We start from the raw sequence: 13,192 nt of genomic DNA, 5'->3' as shown, positions 1-13,192 counted from the left end.
CCTTAAACTTTTCACTAGGGCACTCCATACAACTTTCAATATTGTGGAAGCCAGCATAATCAACATTAAATAACTAGTCGTTATGCAAAAACTAAATCATATTATTAAAATAAACTTTATATAAAAATACAAACATAAACGGGCACAGAAAAATTGAAAAAATAAAAAGAAAAGAAAAGAAATTTACTGCAAAGTCATCACTTTGCAAAGTAAAATTTACAACATCTAAAACACACTATTGAAGTAATGCTAGACATTGAAATGTTAATAAAGTTGGCTCGAGCCTCGGTTGCTACAGCCTTCGCAAACATTGTCTTTCCAGTATCAAGGGGGTCAAAGAGTAGTATTCCCTTGCAGGGCTACACCAAAGTAATTGCAATGAGATGCTATAATGCAGGTCAAAATCTGCTTGAAAATGGACGACATATAAAAGTGTAATATTGACAGAAAAGGGAGTCCCCACCCACCTTAGCCACCTGTCCTTTGCTAAAGAGTTTAGGTCTCTATAGAGGAATAACCAACTCCTTCAAGGTGTCCTTCACATTTTCTAAAGTCCTAATATCATCAAAAGTGACCCCAATATCACTTGGAGGAATCACATCAGCAAGCAGTTTTTCTCAAATTCATTCTCAATAACCACATCCTGAGCAAAATGGGGAGGGGGAGAAAGAAAAACAACAATAAATATTAAGAATTAAAGAATAGTTCACATATATTTCAGTAAAGAACCACCATTGAAACAAGTAATTAAAGTTCCATCTAAAAAATAAGTTTACAAGGCAACATGTTTACAAGGCTACGATGCAAAATTCAATTACATTTGGCCATGGGTGCTGAAGATTTGATTAGAAAAGAGATGAAAATTAGTGATTAGATTACCTTCAGCGATTTTTTTGAATTCTTGTTTCCACCTTCAATGTCCTGGAGAATGTTCAGCCCATACTTAAGGCTGAACCAATAAAATGTAAAATAAGTGTTACAAGATGAATTTAAGTTCATATAAAATGTAAAATAGTGTTTACAGGTGAACTTAAGTTCACATAATTCTATTTGTTTTACTGCTTAATTTTCTTAACGTCAATAGGAGGGAAATATATAAAAATTATTAGAACCAGCTTTCTGCAGATATCACAAGCTTAGAGTCTTCGACAAAACCTTCAGCCAAATGCATAAAATGGTGACTTATATTCCAGCTAATGATTTTTTCTACACCTAGTATAAAGAAGGAAGAGATATCATTGGTAGCTCGCATAAATATCAATATTTACCATAAAATAGCATTGCACACTTACATGTAACATTTCACTAAGGTATTTTCTATAAGGTCATCACTTATCAGTACCTTTAAGTAGTTAATAGCCAAAATTAAGCCTATATATATATAGATGCCTCAATTTAGTGGATTAGGCTACATTTTAGCTACTCACTCAACCAAATGTTGTATTTTTTAATCATGCCAAAGCTCAAGAAAACCAATCCTTAACCAAACAAAGCAATTAATTGTTCAGGAAAACATTTGTCACAAAGATTTGAAAAAAGTTTACTTTGCCACACTAATGACACCTAGTAAAAGTGCATATAAAGTAGTGTGAGTATTTATCATTTCCATATCATGACTACGTGAATCAAGGTACATCAAGGAAAGGCTAATATTATTTTACCGGAAAAGAAAGACCAAGTAATGCTGCTGGATTGGCCCCAAGCTTTGTTTATAGAATGCCAGCATGTGTGGTCTGGAAACATAAAGATTGAGCCATCAAAATCAGAAGCAATATATTCTCAAAACTCATTAGATCACTAAAACAGAAGTTAGCTAACATAATACAATAATCAAACAGCACATTGTCCTTTCGACTATCGAGCTGGGTATATGATCCAATTACAACAACATTTTGTGGTAAGCTTTCAAGTTTACTCTTCAGAATGTCTGAATTACCAATGATTGCCTTCTCAACATCTTTAATGAAAACAACTAGTGCAACACTTTTACTCTGATTGGAGACACCCTATACATGCAATTAAAAAAAATCACTAAAGGATGCTAACGTCTTACAATCTCATGTAAGAGCCGAGACAATTAACTGTAATCTTGTCAAAGTCATCTCCTCCAGAACCATCCCACAGTAACTGATTAGCTGCAATATAAATCATCAATGAATTTTAAACACAAATATGGCATAAAAATGACAATGCTTGCCAAAGAAACACCAAACAGACAAAGAGAATCACTGGAACAAAAGTATCTGCAATTGCCTTCACAAAGGCCTCCAAGATCATTGCCATATGGAATTGATCTATCTAACCTAATCCAATTTTTGAAGACCCGTTATCTTCAAATGCGAGGATAATTCTGCCATGGGAGCCATGGCTTGGTCCTCTACAAATATAGTGAAAGTATATAAAAGATTTCTTAGTGTCCAGGGAGAACAAAAGTTAACCCTCCCCTTCCCCCTCCTCAAAAAAAGTAATAGCATAGTACTTAACTAGAACATATTTACACAAGTTTTTAGAAGTTTTTTCCTTTTTTTTCCCCTTCTCCCTCAAGGCGTATATATACATTATTGCATAGCAAAATTTCTTTTAGAATATAGGAAATTGACACAAATAGAAGTTTCATTAGCAATGTAAACAGAAAATTGCATAAGATATGGAACAAAAATGAATATTGTAGTAAAGCTGACTAGTTTCTCTGCAAAGCATAAATGGAAACTACAATGAAAGCATGAAACATATACATGGCCAGAGCACAAGAAAGAAGCCATAAACACAATTCTTTCACAAAGTACACTACATCCACTAAGCTACAAGCAAAATACACAGGGAGATAGAGAAAGGTAAAATCTAAACCTCTGAATTGGAAAAAGAAAAACTTGACAGTGAATTTGAAACAGTATAAAGTGCACAATTAAATTCATCTAACAAGTGATACCTTAGGAAGTTGTATTGGCACCCTATTGGGAAAAAGACGAGTAAGTTGCTTTACTGCTTTAGGACTTTCTTTGCTCCTATCAAGCAATCTAGTGAACTTATCCTAAACAATAATGTTAAAGCAAAAAATAAAATTAGTAAACCCGACTTCATACGTAGCAGAATTTCAATTCTTAGTTTCTCAAAGACTATCACATGGCAATACAACAAAAGAATTTCTTAAGTAACATTTCCAAACAATAAAACTTCAAAAAGAAAATACTTTAAACACCAAAAAACTATCAACATATTTAACTTACTTTTTTTTTTCAAAATGGCAAAACCATTTATAGTTACATTACTGCTGCTCACATCTTACCAAGCATGCTTCCATTTGAACTTGGTATTATCCAAATATCACATTAAGTTAACACACAATTCCACAGAGCTTTAAAAAATAGAAAAGAAAAAGAAAGACAGAGTGGTTTTTACAACCAAAAAACTTGAATGAGCAGACATTGTTCCTCTTCAATCTACAACCTGCATCAGTCTGAATTTGTATTCTGTTACCAGGAAACTATTGAAGCTCGGTGGTGAACAAGTGAACTAAGCAAGTAAATCTACGTATACAAATCAAAACAATGATCAAAAGAATGCTTTTTGACTTTACCAGTTTTCCCAAACAATTTATAACAATGACCAAAATAATAATAAGAATACTCTTATAGATACTGATTAAGCCTTTTTTAATTTAATTTATTTATCTGATTAAAGTCATTGAACCAAATTTATTTACATCTAACTAGCTATTACACTAACTCCCTACTGACTGCATCTCCAAGTGAGAGCAACGAGCTCCACTATCCTCCAACAGTGAGAGGCCAGAGGTCAGAGGAGTTAGTGATAAGGACGACGACAAGGACGAGGACCAACAAGGGTTAGGGATGAACAGAGGCCATATGAGAGGACGAGGAGCTTACCGTCGATGACATCGTCGAAGAAGCAAGCAGAGGCGTCATTCGATGGATATTAGAGAGGCGATGCCACAGGCGATTTTTGGGCAGCAATTCAGCGATAGAGATGTAGTAGTAGCAATAAGCCAGAGGGACCCAGGCGAGGTGAGCGTCGCCGTCTGTGTCAACGCCGACGATAGTGGCAAAGAACGTTGCTGGGCCGGAGCTGCTACTGGTAGTGGGAGTGAGGAGGAAGTAGGACGAACTGAATCTGGGGTTGTTAGGTTTCAAAATTAATATTTTTTATTTTTTTTAATTCAAAACAATGCCATTTAGGGTGTGACAGAGAGAGGGCTAGGTGCGAGGGTTAGATGAAGGGATGTGATGAACATGAAGGCGAGCTATTGCTGGGTTTCGACGACTTCTTTAGGGTTAAAGTGAATTTGAAAACATAGTGTTTGGGGAGGCTGTTATCACTTCTAGGGTTAAAAGTGAAAACATAGAAAAAAGTAAAGTGTTTGGAAAAAAATGGGTGGAAAATTAATTTTTTTTGGAGGTTCTATTGGTACGTTTTTGTAGGGTGTCTAAATAAATACAGGATATAGGCACGCTTTAAAAATATGACAATTAGAAGACAAATTAGTCACGATTTAAAGCGTACCTGTTTTTTTATAAGACTACGCTTTTGAAGCGTGACAAAAAAAAATATGGCCAAATCACAAATAAGTAGCCACCCTCATAAAAGCGTGTTGATTTCTTTCTAAAGTGTGACAAAAAAAGCGTGGTAAAATCACAAACTAGTGGTCACCCTCATAAAAGTGTGGCTATTGACCACTTTTGGCCACGCTTTAAAAGCGTGACAAGAAAAAAGTGTGCCAACAAGCTTTTTCTTATAGTGAAATGTGATACATATAGCTCGTGATGTGTCTTATCTCGTTTAAATGTAAACGAGATATACTAAAAATCAAATCATTTACCGTGTAAATGACATAAATAAAAACCAAATCATTTACAGTGTAAACGACATAAGTAAAATAATAGATTTCAATAATTAAACAAATTACGTATTTTAGTAAATAAAATTATTTATTTAAAAAAATTCAGCAAATTTGGCTAGCATCTAATAGAGAAGGAAAACGAAACAAAACATATATTACAAAAGAAAAAAGACCAACCATAAATCAATTCCATCACTCAACTTTCGCCGGAAAAATAGTAAATTGAAATCTATAGCAATAGAAACTAACCTGAAAATAGTTTTCACTTTTCCCATTCTTGTTCATCATCCATTAGACCACAAAGAAATAAAACCTTAGCAGCTTGATGTCATATCATATTTGATACACAGTTTTTTTTATGGCTATGTATCTGGATAACCCTAATATGCCACCATCCGTTAGCTCTACCGGCGCCACCGTCTACGCCGTTATTGGACCCCAATTTTGTGCTCCACATGCAGTGGATCTAACCCTGGTGAAGAACGTAGTGAAATTAAGCGACACTTGCTTTGATGTCACCGATGTCAATAACAACCTCGTTTTCAAAGTCAAGTCCAATGTTGTGTCCCTTCATGACCGCATTGTCATCAAAGATCCTCAGGGTAACACCATCATCACACTCCGACACAAGGTTTGTTTTGATTTCCTCTTAATCTCCTCCTTAATTGTTTAATTACATGATTGTTGTTTCCCTCGTCCAAAAAAAGTCGAGCTAATTATTAGGTATAATAACGTAGCCAAGTTATTTTTAAATTATTGTTTAATAATTTGACTAATTTCTATAAAACAAGATTTTTATTTGAGTTTAAAACTATTTTTAAAAAATAGATTTATTTTATTTAAATATGATATGATCTCCTTTTTAGTCTTTATTATATTTTATCTCTTTATGCGCTAACACAGCAACTTCCAAATTCCGATGACAATTTTCTATCAGTTGTCGGAACACCATTTAGTATATATGATAAAAGATTAATTTATTTTTAACTAAGCTAACATTAATTATGTTCTATAGTATCTTATTTGTGTTTTTTTCCATAGTATTAGGTGAATAAATCTTTTTAATTACCAAATCCAATTAAATGAGTCCAATAATTTATTAGTTTAGGAAAACTACTCACACAATATAATGTACATGTGACAACAGCTATAGCCAAGAATAAAAGGCTTGTAAGTTGTAATTGATCATCTTCAATTTCTCTTGCGGTTCATTTTCTTCTCTCCTGTCTCTCTCTGTTACATGAGAGAGAAAACAAATGTAAAGTTAATTTTAAAAAATGAGTGAGCAGAATTATTTATCTATGTTCCAATAATTATTTGAATTTAATTTTGATACATTATTATAAAAAAATTTTATAGTCGTACAATTACATTCGTTTTTATTGATAATCATTCACGCGGTCAATTTAAAAAGTAATAATTTTTATTAATGTGACGTTACATAATTAAATATACTACGTATAAAACTAGTTTATATTTATAGTCGATCAAAATTAAATTTTAATTATTTATCGACTAAAATTGGTTTTTTTTTTCTAACTAGTTTATTTAATTTATAATAAAACAAACGATTATTATAGAAAAAATGAATGAAAAGTTATTCAGCTAACTGAAAAGATCCTAATTAATCTATATATTATATGCATATAATAACTCCCATGGCGCAGACGATGACTCTACATGATCGATGGCAATGTTTTAGGGGTGACAGCGTGAAAGACAAAGATCTGATATTCAACGTAAGACGAACCTTCTTTGTCCAACATGTTGCCAAATTGGATGTGTTCTTAGCCAGTAACACCGACGAAAAAGTTTGTGATTACAAGGTTAAAGGTAGCTTTCTTGAACGATCAGCCACAATTTATGTTGGTGAGACCGACATTATTACCGCCGCGGTAAGTGACTAATTAATTTATCACCGCCACATTTAATTATCTGAAAAATATAAAAAAATTAATTTTAAATAGTCAATATTAATTATTATTTTTAATGTTAAAAATTTTTAGTTTTTATATAAATTTAAGAACTAAGATTAAAAATTTATAATTTAATATTTAAATTTAAGATAAATACAGTAATTTTAAAAAATTTGGTTGATTTCTCACTGTAACTATCTAGCTACTTTATTGAATTATTACTTGTAATTTTGTACTTGTTTAAGCGTCATTAAATCGATAAAAAATATTTCTTTTAATAAAATTTTTTTAGTGTGTTTGAGAAATTTTTAATAATAAAAATAAAAACACTAGAAAAATAAAAAAATATATTTTTTGAGAAGATGCAATTTACATATTTTTTTAAAAGATTTTTTTTTAAAAAAAAGATGTTTTCACATAATAAATGAACAAAAAAATACTTTTATCTGTTTTTACCTAAACATAATTGATCATTAAAAAGATCTTTTTACATGAAAGATCTAAACATAAAATTACTTTTATTTTTGTAAAAAATCTTTTAAAAAAATATCATTTAAAATTTTTTTTCGAAAATAGTGCCTAAACAAACCCTTCAAATAGATTCTAAATAATTGTTGCTTTAGATAAATTAATTCTTAAAAAAGAAATTGAAAAATTATTTTTTTAAATATTATATCAACTAATTTTAAATAAAATAAAACACAATTTCTTTATTTTTTAAATTTTTAAAAATTTAATCCCAACCATATTATTATTTTTAAAATAAATTAAAGACTAACATTTTATTTTTAAAAATTATTAAAAAAATAATTTGTTTGATATTCTGAAAGATTGAAATCTATTTTATTAGTCGATATATTTTTTTTTGTTAAAAATTAATCTTACCAAAACAAAATTATTAATGACCAATTTGAAGTTTCACTGTTTTTTTTGTTTATTTTAGTTAGTATAATATGAGTTTAGTTAATATGTATTTTAAAGACATATGTTAAAATTATTAATAAAAAAATTATTATAAAAAATTGTACAAAATTTAATTTCTAATAAAATTAATGTGTATCTGTTAAAATAAAATATTTAAAAATTTTTATTAACAGTACTATTAATTTATAATACTCTAACGATATATGTGACTCTTATAATATTACATAGTCATTAAATGAAATCATCGGAATATTATGGTGTTAATTGCACATGCAGATGAAAAAACATCACACTGCTGGGAGTATTCTCATTGGAAAAGACAATTTCACAATCTCTGTGAGCCAAAACTTTGATTATGGGTTTGCTGTGGCGATAATTATGATTCTTTATGAGCTCAACCATGACGATTAGAGACAATTTTTTAATAGTTCACAAATTATAATATTTCTTTTTTTTTAGTTAGGAACATATATATAATAATAGTTGAATGATTTTATTAAAAAGACAAAATTTTAATACTTTTAATAATAAAATAAAATATATATGCATTTACTTTTGTGTTTTAACAATATTGATCTTTGAAAATTTAAGTGATGATATTTAAACTTTTATAGGAAGGTATTTAAGACACTTGTTATCGAAACATTTTTAAAAAAAAGTTAAACCGTAAATTAAACTGAGAAATGTTTGAAAACTAACATATTTTATTAATATTAAATAACACTTTGACCAATATTTTATTTTTATTTAATAATTTAGAATTTAAAACTTAAAATTTAGTACATAAAATTATAGTTAGTCAAGTATTTACTATAAATGATAAATTTTATTAGTTATATAACAGAAAATAATAATATCACTTTTTTTTATAATATCACTTTTTTTTTTTTACAAATTTATACAAAATACAATATAAAAAATTCATATAAAGAATGATTTTATCAAAAATAAAAGTGATATTATCATTTTCCTTATATAACATTGTTCAACTAAACTTATTAAACTTATATAACATTGTTCAACTAAACTTATTAAACTTTTAAAGATCTAATCGATACATCATATATAATTCTCCTATAGTGTGAACGCTGTTAGCTAGGAGAAGGAATTGATTAGAATAGAAAAGAATAATAAGATTGAAGAGAAAGATTAAGAGAAAAGGAATTACTTATATAAATAAATACAAAACTTAAAAATTGAAATAGAACAATACAATACCTAGTGTTGCTATCACTACTTATAGCTATAGAAAATTAACTTTGTTAAAATCTAACTTAATGTGGTAAATAAATTAACTATCGTTAAGAGATAATTATTATTGTTAGCAGTGATTTTTAACTAAAATAAATTTTTCTATCACTCTAACTAAAATTATAAAAATGAGCACTTTTTGAAAACCATTTAACTATAATCAGTTACAGCTTATTTTTATTGGCTATTGAATATTAGCTTAACATCATTTCAAATATCTTCTCTCAAGTTAAAATTAATTGAATTAGCTGCAAGTTCAGTAATATTATTATCATCCTCCCTTGAATTAAGACTTGTTGAGGATTAAAACCTTTCATTATCCACATAATATTCTTCCTTAAGTGGGGCGTATAAGTCAAACATACCCAACTTAAAAAGTAAAAATTCACAACAAAAATTATTGTTATAGACGAAGGAGATATAAATAAGAATTTGAATATAATAGACGATAAAAAAATATGTTTACAAAAATAAAAATAAAAAAATAACCTAAAGATATATTTGTCTTTTTATAACAAAGATTTAGTCCTTCTCTCCAAATATTATAAAAAATAATTCTTTTTAATAATTTTTGTATTAAAGATCTTTGATAATTAAATCTCTTTGACGGTCCTTCATAATAATTTTTTTTAGAAAGATTAAGGCACAATTCAAAAGGTCTCAAACTTGCATCGTATCAAGTTGAATTATTTTATCAAATAATTAATAGACAACTTCAAGAGCTTAACAACCATTTTACATAAGTAAATATTGAGTTTTTTCCTTGCACCTCCAACGTAACCTTACCCCCAGAGCTTCGTCGCGCTTCCAACCCGAACCCCAGAACTTTATCGCGCTTCTAACCCCTGCTTCGGCGCTCCCTTCGTAGGCGCTCCCTCCGTAGGCTCTCCCTCTGTCTGCGCTCCCTCTGTTGGCGCTCTCTCCATCTCAAAGCCTCCGTCGTGCTCACTCTCTTGTAAGCCCTCAAATGTCACTCCTTCCTCCATGGCTAAAACTCATAACGCTCTATTTTTTCTCCTATGTTGTCGGTCTCTGTCTCCTCCTGCGTGTGGCTATGCTGAATGTAAAACCCGTAGAATTAGTAAATAATTAACTAATAAATTAATTATTATTTAAAGAAATTGAAAAATATTAATTTTATAGCTTAATGAGATAGAGTTAATTAAAATAAGAATTTTGACACTAATTTTAAAAAATTTGACCCGAAATTGGGCTAAACGGACTGAATCGGGCAAACTGGGCCCATATTAAGCCCAAGGCCCAACCCAATTAATGCCACAAAAGAGCTTCAGCTCTCTCTCCCTCTCCCATTTCACACACACACACTGGAAACTAGAGGAGGAGGAGAGGAAGAACATACAAATCCTTGGCTTGATTTCAATCTCAAATAACTTTTGATCCGGAGCTCCGATCGCCACACCGTTTGTTGCCATGCGTTCACCACGACGAGCTCTACAAGTCCCATCCAACAATTTCATAGGTAAGCCTCATTCTCACTCCATGAAGCTCAGCCCTTAATTTCGAAAATTAATTGGGTTTAGTGTTGAGAAATTGTGTAATTTCGGTGTTTAGGACAGAATTAGCTTCGTGGACTTGCCGGGTCTTGTTTCAATTTTGCATTGGTAAGGTGAGACAACCCTAACCCTTGTCAAATTACTGAATTTGTGAACCTTAAGATAATTCTAGCGTTGTTGTATGAAAATTTAGATTCAATTGTGTACTTGGAAATAATTTAGTGATATTGGAGGCAAATTGGCAAAGTTGGGAGCTTGAGCTTGAACTTTGGGAGTGTGGATATTTGTTAACGGTGGATACTTGAGGCGTACTGAGCTTAGGGAGGAATCAGCCAAGTATGGTTTTGGTTTCTCGTAACTAAAATGTAATGTGCTGTGAAAACTTAGGCTAGCTGACCGTAGGGCAGGATTGGACTATTTATATTGTTGATGATTGGATTTGGTGGACATGTATGAGGGTTGAAAATGTTGAAATTATGGTCGAGACTTTGATGTTATGATATGTGATATTGTATGTGAATATTTTCAATGAAAGTATTGATGTTGTTTATGATGTTGCATAAAGTTGTTTGAGAATTTGGATTATTGATTGAAATGGTAATATAATGGTAAGTTGGTGTGTATGAGGAAGCTGTGGGATGAATAGGGAAGATTGAAATATGAATTGGAAGGGTTCATTGCTGTGTTGGTAAACTTTGGTTTTGATTTTAAAAGGTTTGAAATTTATTGCTTTGAAACTTGAGTTTTTGGAAGTTTTGAGAAAAATCTTGATTTTTGGCCAATTTTGGTGGATCATAACTTAGTCTCCGAACCTTCAAATTTTATCAAACTTGCCTTGAAAGAAAATTTGATTCGAGAGGTTTACACTGTTCGAAAAATAGAGGAAAAATATTTTAAAACGAGAAAGTTATGTGCGATCAAATATTGGTGTGCAAAATAGAAATTAAGGACTTAGCAGCTTTTTTGAGATTTCTGATAAGCATGTGTACGCGAGGAACACACGCGACGCAAGCAGTCCATTCGGGTTGGAGCACTCGCGTACGCGAGCAAGGAGGTCGCGTACGTGACCACCTATTTTTAGCCGTGTGCATACGCACGGCAGGGGTGTGCATACGAACAGCCCCTATTTTTCTGAAATATGAATGTTGTATTTCTAAACCATTCCTCTAGTTTCCAATGCCTTTATAACTCTCATTTAAAACCTGGTAGATAGATTTTTAGGTAGTGAAGTATGGTTGGAACTGTTGGGGAATATATCTTGTTGGTGAAGAAAGAGGTAAAACTGAATGATGAGGGTGGCGGAAGTACTATTTATGTAATGGGCCTAAGGGCTATGTTAAATTATAATTTTTGGCTGATAATGATTATGTTTGAGATATACGTGACCGGGTAAGACGCAGTGATGTTATCCACTTGCTCCGTGTATGAATTAAGAATGAATAGATGAATGAGAATGAATTGTTATGATAATGAAATGTGTTTCTGAATGTGACTCCGGGTAAGATGCCGTGGTGTTATGCACTTACTCCGGGTAAGAGTTAATAAGCTGGGTAAGATGCAGTAGTGTTATCCACTTGCTCCGGGAAAGTTCGAGGCTTCTGGTAAGATGCATGGGCTGTGTTCTATTGTCGGTTACTCCGGGTTGAGAATTATAATACCGCCTGGGTAAGAGGCAGGGTGAAGTTTTCCCCTGCTCCAGGTACGTGGGTAAGATGCAAGGGTTACGGCATTGTCCCACTTGCTCTGTATTTGGTGTTCTGTCCACGGTTAGCTACCAGGACATGTTAGACTGGCTATGTAACTGACAGTTGATATCTACGGCCAGTAGAAAAGGCATGCATCATACACATCTGTTTGTCTTATTTGAGTTTGCATTAATTAAGATTGCCTTTGTGAAATTACTATGCTTACTCGCTATATGATTTTCTTGTTGTACCTGTATACTACTTGTGTTTGCTTTGTCTGTGTGGTTTTACTAGTGTTCGGAGGATTGGAGGAAAGACGATGATTTTAGGGATTTAGTTAGAATTGAGATAGAATCAAGAATCCTTAGATAATCTACCCTATTTATGGTTTTAAATTTACAAACTTTAAGACTTGAATCTGAGTGTCGGAGTTCTAGGATCACCTTTGGCTTTTTCGGAACATTATATGTTAGATATGTGGGCATTGTTACCATGCTGAGAACCTCTGGTTCTCACTCCATACATATTTCGTGATTTTCAGATACAAGACGTGAGGCACCTTGCGGAGGCATGCTGGAAGCTTCTGATTGTGAAGATTTCTATGTCTTTTGGGGCTTTATTTTGGTTATATGTATATATGCAAATACTTATTATCTCTACTACCTATGTATATGATGTATTAACTTCCTCTTAGAGGTTATTTTGGAGAAACAGGTTCTGTAAATTGTGTTCTAGGTTCTCTTGTATATATGTATATATACTTATATGCTCTGGCCTATTTATCTTCGCGAGCCAAGTCATGAGCCTTGTTAATTGTATTTTGGGACTCTTTGGTATATATCCATGTTAGCTTACTCTTACCTTGCTTCGTACACGTTGTCGCTTTGTGCGTGTTGCGATTTTTGTTTTACCACTTTTGTTTTGACTTTTCTTCAAAGGCTCCTAGTTATAAACTTTTTGAAACTATATTATATATATAATTTTACTTTTAGAAGTCGTAATACTTCACCACCTCTGTCTTATGACTTAAGCATAAGATTCTAT

The 13,192-nt window shown here is 31.6% G+C and overlaps 1 pseudogene; it reads left to right on the top strand.

Annotated features, from left to right (window-relative positions):
* The first annotated feature begins 5,222 nt into the window (after window positions 1-5,222).
* Window positions 5,223-8,109, top strand: LOC107636854 (protein LURP-one-related 15 pseudogene; annotated as a pseudogene).
* Window positions 8,110-13,192: the final 5,083 nt, after the last annotated feature.

The sequence above is a fragment of the Arachis ipaensis genome, chromosome B4 (assembly GCF_059453495.1).
Source record: "Arachis ipaensis isolate K30076 ecotype BB chromosome B4, ASM5945349v1, whole genome shotgun sequence".
NCBI classification, from domain to species: Eukaryota; Viridiplantae; Streptophyta; class Magnoliopsida; order Fabales; family Fabaceae; genus Arachis; species Arachis ipaensis.
Note: the sequence above shows the minus strand (reverse complement) of the source record. Positions and strands in the feature narration are given on the sequence as shown.